The sequence below is a fragment of the Arachis hypogaea genome, chromosome 14, assembly GCF_003086295.3.
Source record: "Arachis hypogaea cultivar Tifrunner chromosome 14, arahy.Tifrunner.gnm2.J5K5, whole genome shotgun sequence".
Taxonomy (NCBI): Eukaryota; Viridiplantae; Streptophyta; class Magnoliopsida; order Fabales; family Fabaceae; genus Arachis; species Arachis hypogaea.
This window is the reverse complement of record NC_092049.1, coordinates 95,216,476-95,228,299: the sequence shown is the minus strand read 5'-3', so window position 1 is coordinate 95,228,299 and position 11,824 is coordinate 95,216,476. Positions and strand designations below refer to the sequence as shown.

Sequence of the window (11,824 nt, the reverse complement as noted above, 5' to 3'; positions counted from 1 at the left end):
TCACTTTTGCCTTTAAATTCTGGATGTGTATTTTGATAGCATTGATATTACTATCAATATTTTCTCGTGATCTATGATGTCAGGAACTAGGCAAAGTCTCCTCCTCAGACTCCTCAGAATAATTATTAACAGATTCTCGAGACCACGTTCTTCAACTAGGGGATAAAAAATTAATTCGAAAATCCATGTTATCAAGACGTTGTTCAATCCTTGCAAGGACGCTAGCGATTGCGTCGAAGCATAAAGTCAACTGTAGATCATGGTTCCCTTCGTTGTCAACCATCACTGAAGAACCTATGAAAAAAAAAGACCTCACAGCACTCTTCTCGCGTGTATCATTCGAATTAGGACACTCGTGTTTACACTCAATATGTGCTTTTACCCTCTGTTGAGCTCACCACTTTTGTCTTTTTCCACTCATGGATTGCTTTAAAAAGTTACACTTCAGAAAATGAGGAATTGAGACACTAAGCTAAAATATTCTGAATGATAGAAAAAGAAAAATAATAAGTGATACCAAGATGACAGAAACTAAAAGATTTGAATCCTAATTAGAATATATTATGGAAAGTTGAAACAAAGTTGAAAAATTTAGAACCTTTTTTTTGTAGATGCTGACTTGAAGATACTATAATCGCAGAAACAAAAATTTAAAGATGAATATTCTTTTTTTTTTGGACTTCTTTTTTTTTGGACGATGTTTTTTTTTTGCAGATACTAACTTTAAGATATAATAATTGTAGAAACAAAAACTAAATAACAATTTTCGTTTTTATTTTTTTATTTTTTTATTTTTTGGACACTGAGGTAAATTTATAGAAATTGAAAAGAAAAATAAAGAGGCTAAGCAAAAACCCTAGAATGTGTAGATAAATAAAAATTTACCTACGACTTGTAACCGATACCACATGATAAGAAAAGGAGACTGATGCCAGGGCATTTTGGCCAGTTTCACTGACCTTTTCTTTACTGTTTTAGGGCAGTCTCATGCATTTTCTTAGGAAATAAGCAAGTTTTGGGTAGAATTTCACTTACATCTTGATTTTAGCATACATTGTGCACTTTACATGATTTCATGAGAATTTTACATGAATTAGATGACAAATTGGATGATGCATGTCTCATGATGTGGATTAGAACTTTGATGCACTTTATTGCTTGATTTCAGGACAAAGGAAGCAAGAAAGAACCACGTTAGCAGCCACGTTAGTCTAACTAACGTGACCACTAACGTGGAATGGGAGCTAGCTTGCAACGTTAATGAGAAACGTAATCGCCAATAACTCCCTCGAAGCCATTATAGCCCAAGTTAAGACTCACGTTAACTAAGTTAATGTGAACTCTAACGTGGAAGAAAGAAAGTGGAGCCAACGTTAGTGACACTCACCTTTGCCACTAACGTTGGACCAAGCTCATATTGGCCACGTTAGCCTCCACGTTAACTTAGTTAACGTGGACTCTAACGTTGGGAAGCAAAAGAGTGGCCAACGTTAGTGACACTCATCATTGTCACTAACGTTGGGCTAAGCCACCTTGAGCTACGTTAACTCTCACGTTAACTTAGTTAACGTGGAAGCTAACGTAGAGAAAGCAAACAATCGCCAACGTTAGTGACACTCACCTTTGTCACTAACGTTGGAATGAGCCACAATGAGCCACCATGAGCCACATTAACTCCCACGTTAACTTAGTTAACGTGGAAGCTAACGTTGAGGATAGGATGATGAGCCAACGTTAGTGACACTCACCTTTGTCACTAACGTTGGAGATGGCTACCATTACCACGTTAGAAGCCACGTTAACTTAGTTAACGTACGTGGGAAGTAGGGGCACCTTGGAACGTTTGTGACAAAGGTAAGTGTCACTAACGTTCTAGAAGAATTGGCAAGCCTACATTAAGAGCCATGTTAACTAAGTTAACGTGAACTCTAACGTAGGGAGGGAAGACTCTCAACGTTATTGAAAAATGTGAGTCCCAATAACGTGTGTGAAGGACCAAGAGGCAACGTTGGTGGTCACGTTGGTGCCACTAACGTTGAAGTTAACGTGGATCATCCCTTGGTGAGGAACGTTAGTGAAAAAGGTGATTGTCACTAACGTTCTCGAACCCACACTCTCACTTAATGTTAACGCCACTAACGTCCTGAGCTAAAGACCCTTCCTACTTCACACTTTCTCTCTGAAAGTAAAGCTAAGCCCACTGAAGAGTATAACTACTTCAAACTCAAGATCCAAAGGCCCATATCCAAGACTTGAAGAACCAACTAGAAGATCAGAAGAGTAGTATATATAGGGGTAGTTTTGAATTAGAAAGTAGATTTTGGGGGATGGAAAATTGAGAACTACTCTCTGTATAATTTACTTTCTCTGCACTTCTAGTTTTAGTTTTCATGATGTATTCTCCATCTTTGTTTTCCATTTCCAGAGCTATAAACAACTAAACCCCTTTCATTGGGTTAGGGAGCTCTGTTGTAATTTGATGGATCAATACTAATTTTCATTACTCTTCTTCTATCTTTTCTCTTGATTTTACTAGAAAGCTTTCAATCTTCATCAAATTGGGTAGTTATCTTGAAAAAGAAGCTATTCATACTTGGATCTTTTCTGAACCTTGGAAGAGGAATAAAGAGATCATGCTAGAAATGCTTTCTCATGTTGGACCAAATTGGGTTTGGTTGGGTATGGTGACTATAATCCTACCAACACTTGATTTGGGAATGCATGTGGTATAATCAGTGACCATACTTCATCTCTTCTCATGAGCAATTGACCAAGAAATTGGCTATTGATCAAGATTTGAGAGATTGAATTACCAAGGAATTGGAATTCGATCACTTAAGATTGCCAAGGAGATCGATGAATGCATTGATTGAGGATGAGATGAAAATGAACTTGATCCGGAGAATGCAACATCTTCTAAGCCCAATGAATCCCCATTTCTGATCTTACATATTCTCTTTAATTTCTGCAATTTACTTTTATGAGCATCTTCCCCATTCCCATTTACAATTCTGCAATTTACTTTCCGTTATTTACTTTCAGTTCTTTACTTCCAGCATTTACATTTTCTGCTATTTACTTTCCCGCCATTTAATTTCCTACAACTCTCAAACCAAATTCTGCTTCGCTCAACTAGAACATTCCTCTAATTAAAGTTGCTTGACCAATCAATCCCTGTGGGATTCGACCTCACTGTATTGTGAGTTTTTACTTGACGACAATTCGGTATACTTGCCGAAGGAAAATTGTTGAGAGACAAGTTTCTGTGATATCAAGTTTATGGCGCCGTTGCCGGGGATTGATTTTGTATCAACAATGACTAAATTAGAGGATAACTAGATTGAGCATTTTTCTTTTCTTTGATTTAAATTTCTATTTGTGTTAATTACTTTCAGTTTTAGTTATTTTCCTCCCTTCCCACCTACTCCGTTTTCTTAGTTATTTACCATTCAGTTCACTAACCCACTAACTGTTTGATATATTACATCGCTCACACTAACAGCAATTTTAACAAGAGTACTTTCTGCATCTATTTCCTTGCTTGTGCCTTGTTGGTTGTATGACTGGGAGAAGAAGTGGGACTTCAACTTCCTTTTATTCTGAACCTGAGAGGACCTTCCTTAGATTAAGGAGGGAAGCAAGAGGAAAGAGAGTAGTTGGTGTTGAGGAAGAGGAGGAGTACTTTGAACCAGACATGGATGAAAACATGGAGAACCATCATGAAGAAGAGGCTCACAACCATGGCAGAGAAGGTCCAGCGCATCAGGCTGGACAAGAGAGAAGAGTTCTGGGTTCTTACATCAACCCAAACCCAGGAAACTGTGGAAGCAGCATCCAAAGGCCAACCATACATGCCAAAAACTTTGAACTAAAGCCACAACTCATCACCCTTGTTCAGAACAATTGTTCATTCGGAGGAGGTGTCCAAGAAGACCCCAATCAACATCTAACCACCTTCCTGAGGATATGTGATACTGTGAAGTCTAATGGTGTTCATCCTGACACCTATAGACTACTTCTGTTCCCTTTCTCACTTAGGGACAAGGCATCTAAATGGCTGAAATCCTTCCCAAAGGAGAGTCTAGCAACCTGGGAAGATGTGGTAAATAAATTCTTGGCAAGATTCTATCCTCCTCAACGGATCAACAGGCTGAGAGCTGAGGTGCAAACATTCAGGCAGCAGGATGGTGAGACTCTATATGAAGCATGGGAGAGGTTTAAGGACCTGACAAGAAGGTGTCCACCAGATATGTTCAATGAATGGGTGCAACTACACATTTTCTATGAAGGCCTCTCTTATGTATCAAAGAAGGCAGTAGACCATTCATCCGGGGGATCTCTAAAAAAGAAGAAGACCATTGAAGAAGCCATAGATGTCATTGAGACTGTAGCGGAGAATGACTACTTCTATGCTTCTGAAAGAGGCAACACTAGAGGAGTGATGGAGCTAAAATATGTGGATGCACTGCTGGCCCAAAACAAGCTTATTACCAAGCAGCTGGCTGACCTCACCAAGAATATGGAGAGGAACCAAATGGCAGCAATCACCACCTCATCAGCAACCCAAGAGGGAGTGAATGCTGAGGCAGAGGAGGAGCAAGAACAAGCCAACTACATTGGAAAATCACCCAGGCAGACCCATGATCCATACTCCAAAACCTACAACCCTGGATGGAAGAATCACCCAAACTTTGGGTGGGGAAATCAACAAGATCAAGGCCAGGATCAGAGACGACACAACCCCAACAACCATGCAGCTCACCAACATTCCACACAGAGATCATATCAGCACCACCCTAACAACACCTCTCTACATCCATACCAAAACCAAAATGACCCAACTCACCCATACACTCTCAACTCACCATCATCTGAAGAAAGACTCTCCAAAATTGAGACTCTGCTTGAAGGCATATGCAAAGAAATTCAAGATAATAAGGTATTCAAAGAGGAGGTGCGAGCTAGTATCAAGAACTAGAGGGACACCATCAAGAGGCTGGAATTTCAAGTGGGATACTTATCTGAAAAGATTCCCAAACCTACTGATAGCTTCCCAAGTGACACAGAGAAAAATCCGAGAGTTGAAGAAAAGAAAGTCAGATGGGAAGATTGCAAGATGGTTACTGTTCCGAGGGTTACCTGAAACTGGAGGTCGATCTCGGACGAGATCTTCCGTACTGGTCAGAGATGTCGTGTCCGGCTGGCCGGTGGCAGCCGAAGCTGTTGTGTTTGACTTGCTGGACTTGCTGCACTGCTGATCCTTCGTCACCGGAGGGTGGGGGTATCTGCAAGAGACTCCGATGCTTAAGTTAGCATGGGTATTAAACAGGTTTTTAGTAGAATCAGAGTATGAGTTATACCTGGGTGCTCCAGTGTATTTATAGTAGTTGTAGAGTGACCTTTCTAGATAAGATAAGTTAGTTATCTTATCTTATCTTTATCTTTGAGTTGAGGTCAGCTTATCTTCAAGGGAACCACCCTTATCTCTATAGGCTTGGACGACCTTTGAATTTGGGTCGTGTTCCTCTACCTGGGCCCGTTATTGGCTTTCCTGTCGATTTGGCCGAGTTCTTTAAGAAGAAGTCGGTCCGCTTGACCTGAAGAGGTCGGTCGCTTTGTCGTCGATTATCCCAGGTCGGATAGCTCGACCCAGGGTATGAACAGTTACTATAAGCAATAAGGAGACTGAGGAAAATCAAAACAAGCCATTAGAACAACTTGGAGAGACATCAGCAGAGAAACAGGAAAAGGATCACCAAGAACCCAAAATTTCACAAAACGAGCTGACACAGAAGGAGCTGCTGAAACTCTATGCACCGTTTCCCCAATTACTCAATGGTGCTGTAGAGAAGAGAATATACTCAAGGTTTCTTGACCTGTTTGCATCCCTCCATGTAAACATACCATTCATCAAGGCCCTCCAACAAATGCCCTCATATATTAAGTATATGAAGGAGCTGCTAACCAGGAAAAGCTCACTCAAGGGAGGACAAACAATAGTGATGAATAAGGAGTGCAGTGCTCTAATTCAACCAGAGTTGCCTATAAAAAGGAAGGACCCAGGGAGTTTTCACATCCCCTGTGCCATAGGAGAAACAATGTTTGATAAAGCACTCTGCGATTTGGGAGCAAGCATCAACATAATGCCTTTATCCCTTATGAAAAGGCTGCAGATCAATGAGATGATACCCACAGATGTAGTTATCAGGCTAGCTGACAAAACTCAAAAACAAGCAGTAGGAGTGGTTGAAAATGTGCTGGTGAAGGTGGAAAAATACTTTCTTCCCACAGACTTTGTCATCTTGGACATGGAAGAAAGTCACACTCACCCAATCATATTGGGAAGACCTTTTTTAGCTACAGCCAGAGCACTCATAGATGTGGAGCGAGGGGAGCTAATTTTGAGGATCCATGACGAACAACTCAGCTTCAATGTCTTCAAACTCTCACAAGAAACAGATCATAATGAGATACTGAGGGAGGAGGCAAGCACTGAAGCACAACCAACACCTCTGGGAAACCACTTGGTTGAAGAACAAGGCAATCAGCAGCTGTCACAGCTCAAGGAAAATAAGGAGGAACCTAAACCACCAGAGTCATATGAGACCAGCAACAAAATTCCCTTAGAAAAGGAGGTCACAAAGAGCAAGGCAACATCAAAAGGGACAAAGAAGAAGGCACCAAGAAGGTGGATGAACAAGAAGATCCCTATAGAGGACTTTTCTCCGGGGGATAAAGTGATCTCAGCCTACTTTCAAGATATTCCACCTCATCTCCCCACTATCCCATCTCAGTTACCTAAGGTCTTCACCATCAACAGAGTTCTTTCCTTAGAACATGTGCAGATCCTTGATGAAGCCAATGGATATAGGTCTACTGCAAGAGGGGAAGATCTGAAGCATTACCAACCACCATGACAAAGGCAAAACGTCAAGCTAGTGACGCTAAAGAAGCGCTTCATGGGAGGCAGCCCATGTTTTACATGCTTTTAAAAGTAGTTAATAATGCAAGGTTCAGGGATTTCAAATCAACTTGACATAGACTTGAATGAATCCTTGTGTGCAACATATAGTGAAGAACAAGTTTGGTGTTCAAGGCACACTAAGAGAACATCAATGTAACCCATATCATGCCACTCTTGGGGGCCTTGAACAAATCTTTTACACCACACGGCACCAAAATAAGTTTGGTGTTGCCAATGTTGCACACATGGATGTTGAGTTAGTCAGTTCGTTTGCACCAATGAATGGCACTTAGTTAGTTAAAACAAAAACTTTAAAAAGTAGTTATTCTTTTAATTTTGCCGCCACTTTCCACACAGAATTTTTTTTATCACAATTCTTTTATTTTGTAGGAGAGAAGAAAGGGGTATTGAAGTGGATTGAGTGGACAATTGAAAGGAGAAGTTTCGGCCACTTCATGAAGGGGGAGTACACACTTGTCCTAAAAGGGAATACATTGGAAAATGTGGCCATGCAACATTGGAAGAAGGATGCTCTTGGAGACCGAACCAATTCCCTTCATAAAGTTGATGATCCTTGTCATCTTCCCATGATAAACCCCATCCGTCCGTCACACAACAACTCCATCAATCCACACCTTCCATTCACTCACCACCTTTCTATATAAGTAATCCGTATTCCATGCCCCACCTTCACATTCCACTCCCACTCTTCACACCTCTCCCTTTTCGGAACCAAGCACTTCCTACCCCATTAAAAACACTCTCACCAACTCCCTTCATTGCACCAAATCCTAATCAACCGAAGCCCATTCTCCACACCCTTTCTTTTCAAAAGTCACTCATGGCATCATCAAGCTCTAAAAGAATAAAGGGAAAGGAGCCTATGGAGCAACGCCCTTTTGATGAAAAGAAGTTCAGAACTTCTTATCATGCATTAAAGTACGGATGGATGGTTGATAAGGAGATCGTCTATGAGCTGGGCTTTCAAGTCAGAAAAACTGAGTGTCCCGAAATCACAAAGAAGGTGGAAAAGAGAAGATGGGAGCTCCTCACTGATCCAGTCACTAGGGTAAATGCAAATCTTGTAAGAGAATTTTATGCAAATGCTGTTCGTTATGATAAGACAGATGAGTCTTATACAAGTTTCGTAAGAGGAAAGACCGTGGATTTCAGTCCCATGAGTGTCATGAGAGCATTAAAGTTACGGTCTATACCGTTTGAGGAAGAGAGCTATCATTCAAGAATTGATAACAGCCCAAATTATGACCAGATTGTGCGAGATATATGTGTACCAGGTGCTGACTGGGTGCGAGATTCCGAAAGGAAACCCAAGTTCATTAAGAGAGGGGACCTCATTCCTGAAGCAAAGGGGTGGTTCGAAATTGTAAGGAGATCCATCCTCCCCGCAGGGAACAACTCAGAGATGAATCTCAAAAGAGCCATAATGGTACACTGTATACTCAAAGGAGGAGAGATCAAGGTTCATGAACCCATAGCCCAAGGCATTAGGAAGAGGGCCGAAAATAGCGATTCTAGAGGAAAGTTAGGCTACCCCAGCACTATTTTCCGACTCTGCGACAAGGCTGGGGTGGTGTTTGAAGATGAAGACCCCGAGTGGATCAAAGAGGGCATTCCCATTATAGTCCGAAGGATGAATGCTGTTGCATCCCCCCTACCTCAACGGAAGCCAAGAAAGAGGCCAACCCATCAAGTAGTAGAAGGACAAGACCTAGAAGAGCAAGCCCTAGCCACCTTGAACCTGCACCAATTACAAGAAGCCATTGATGGCTTATCTAGGCAATATTGGGAAAATCAAGAGGCACAGAAGGAGCTCCAGCTACAAATGATGAACCGCCAAGAAGAATCATTTTCTAGATAGACGAATCAACAAGGGGAGTGGGAGAAGCAAATGATGGAGCAGCAATTGGAACAAGGAAAACAATGGGGTGAATCTTTCAACAGGATAGAACAAAGGCAAATTGAACAACAAGAATCTATCCAGAAGCTAATCAACATCCAAGCAGATCTAGGTGCACACATACATGAGATGCATCGAAAACAAATAGAACAAGCAGAACTCTTTGACGAGCACAGGGCATTCTCTGAAGGGGTTTACATGAGTGAAAGTGGAAATCATGTAAACATGCTAGCAAGGCTTGGATACTTAGTTAGACAGCTACCTAATGTACATCCGGGAATCACAAAATATGACGAAGTGAAGGATGAGTTAGCACGAGAAGAAAGAGTAAGGGTGGAGAAGAGTCATGAATCGGTAAAGAAGGCACTTGAAGACTGGAAAAGAGCCAGACTAGCACGGATGCAAGGAAGCACAAGTAGACACAAAGAGGACAAGCAAGAAGAAGAGCAAGGGCAACCCCATGAGTAAAAGGTGGTGGAGTTCCCTCTTTGTTCCATCTTTTTCAAGCTTTAAATAAGGAAAATCATGTATGAAATAGAACATGTTCCATGGTAGTTTAGAAATTTTCAATTCTGTCTTTAAGTTTTTCATTGCCTAGGTCTATGATTACTAGTCAAGTTGCCTGTTTTCAATTCCATCCTGCTTATTGTGTTGCTTGTCTCCTTTTGAATTAAATAAAAAGAGAATGTTTGTTATCAAAGACCAGAGTGGAGTTTATATTGTGGAGTAAGTTCCTTAGTGTGTGATGTGGTCATAAGTTAGCTAAGTTGATTCACCAACAAGGGTGGGAAGACACCTATCTGTGCTGAATCTTATGCTTGAAACACACCCCATGAGACTAGCTAAATAACAAGATCCTAATAAGAAAAAGGAGAAAAGAACAATAAGAGTTGAAAAAGAAGAAAAGTTAATAAAGAATAAGGCTAGGCACCAAGGGTTTGAAACTTGAGAGATGTGTCTGTGGTGCTCCTGTACCAAGGATCTGCTTGGATGAATAAGTTCGTAGGAGTGCTTCATCACTTGGTAACTTGGGTTAACTAACCCGGGATTATCAACTGAAAATCCACTATCAAGAGCAACCTTGCTACAGAACATTTAGTAACCCAAAGAGGTGCTGTACACCAAGGTCTCAAGAAAGGAAATAACAAACCATGTGCCTGTGGTGTGTATGTATGGGGGAAAGAGACTTGAGGGAGTAAGTCCTTAGGGGTGTCTTAACACCTAGCACCTTGAACCAACTGGTTCGGGAGTGCTGGCTGAAAGCTTATCTTAAAGAGTCGCCCCCTCACAGAGCACTTAGCCTAAGAACACAAATAAGCCCTGAAAATAATAAAAGGATCAATGAATAAGAGTCTCATAGGGTGCAATCAAGTGAGTATTCCAGGACATGATAAAGGTCTGAAAGCCAGTGAAGGAATGAACCTAAGTTGCTATGCATGAAACCACCATAAAACCAAGGATATGACCTCCACAATAATGACTCATTCATCTTGGCATTCCATTCATCATTCTCTTGTTCCAGTACTTGCTTAGGGACAAGCAAGCTTTAAGTTTGGTGTTGTGATGCCAGGGCACTTTGGCCAGTTTTACTGACCTTTTCTTTACTGTTTTAGGGTAGTTTCATGCTTTTTCTTAGGAAATAAGCAAGTTTTAGGTAGAATTTCACTTACATCTTGATTTAAGCATACATTGTGCACTTTACTTGATTTCATGAGAATTTTACATGAATTAGATGACAAATTGGATGATGCATGTCTCATGATGTGGATTAGAACTTTGATGCACTTTATTGCTTGATTTCAGGACAAAGGAAGCAAGAAAGAACCACGTTAGCTGCCACGTTAGTCTAACTAACGTGACCACTAATGTGGAATGGGAGCTAGCTTGCAACGTTAATGAGAAAAGTAATCGCCAACAACGCCCTCGAAGCCATCATAGCCCACGTTAAGAGTCACGTTAACTAAGTTAACGTGAACTCTAACGTGAAAGAAAGAAAGTGGAGCCAACGTTAGTGACACTCACCTTTGCCACTAACGTTGGACCAAGCTCATATTGGCCACGTTAGCCTCCACGTTAACTTAGTTAACGTGGACTCTAACGTTGGGAAGCAAAAGAGTGGCCAACGTTAGTGACACTCATCATTGTCACTAACATTGGGCTAAGCCACCTTGAGCTACGTTAACTCCCATGTTAACTTAGTTAACGTGGAAGCTAACGTAGAGAAAGCAAACAATCACCAACGTTAGTGACACTCACCTTTGTCACTAACGTTGGAATGAGCCACAATGAGCCACCATGAGCCACGTTAACTCCCACGTTAACTTAGTTAACGTGGAAGCTAACGTTGAAGATAGGATGATGAGCCAACGTTAGTGACACTCACCTTTGTCACTAACATTGGAGATGGCTATCATTACCACGTTAGAAGCCACGTTAACTTAGTTAACATACGTGGAAAGTAGGGGCACCTTGGAACGTTTGTGACAAAGGTAAGTGTCACTAACGTTCTAGAAGAATTGGCAAGCCTACATTAAGAGCCATGTTAACTAAGTTAACGTGAACTCTAACGTAGGGAGGGAGGACTCTCAACGTTATTGAAAAAGGTGAGTCCCAATAACGTGTGCGAAGGACCAAGAGGCAACGTTGGTGGTCACGTTGGTGCCACTAACGTTGAAGTTAACGTGGATCATCCCTTGGTGAGGAACGTTAGTGAAAAAGGTGATTGTCACTAACGTTCTCGAACCCACACTCTCACTTAATGTTAACGCCACTAACGTCCTGAGCTAAAGACCCTTCCTACTTCACACTTTCTCTCTGAAAGTAAAGCTAAGCCCACTGAAGAGTATAACTGCTTCAAACTCAAGATCCAAAGGCCCATATCCAAGACTTGAAGAACCAACTAAAAGATCAGAAGAGTAGTATATATAGGGGTAGTTTTGAAT

General features: G+C 41.3%; 1 non-coding gene across 1 annotated transcript; it reads right to left on the bottom strand.

Annotated features, from left to right (window-relative positions):
* Positions 1–4,147: 4,147 nt before the first annotated feature.
* Positions 4,148–4,254, bottom strand: LOC112746314 (small nucleolar RNA R71). Its single transcript, XR_003174205.1, has one exon. It is a non-coding gene; the product is annotated as a small nucleolar RNA R71 (small nucleolar RNA).
* Positions 4,255–11,824: the final 7,570 nt, after the last annotated feature.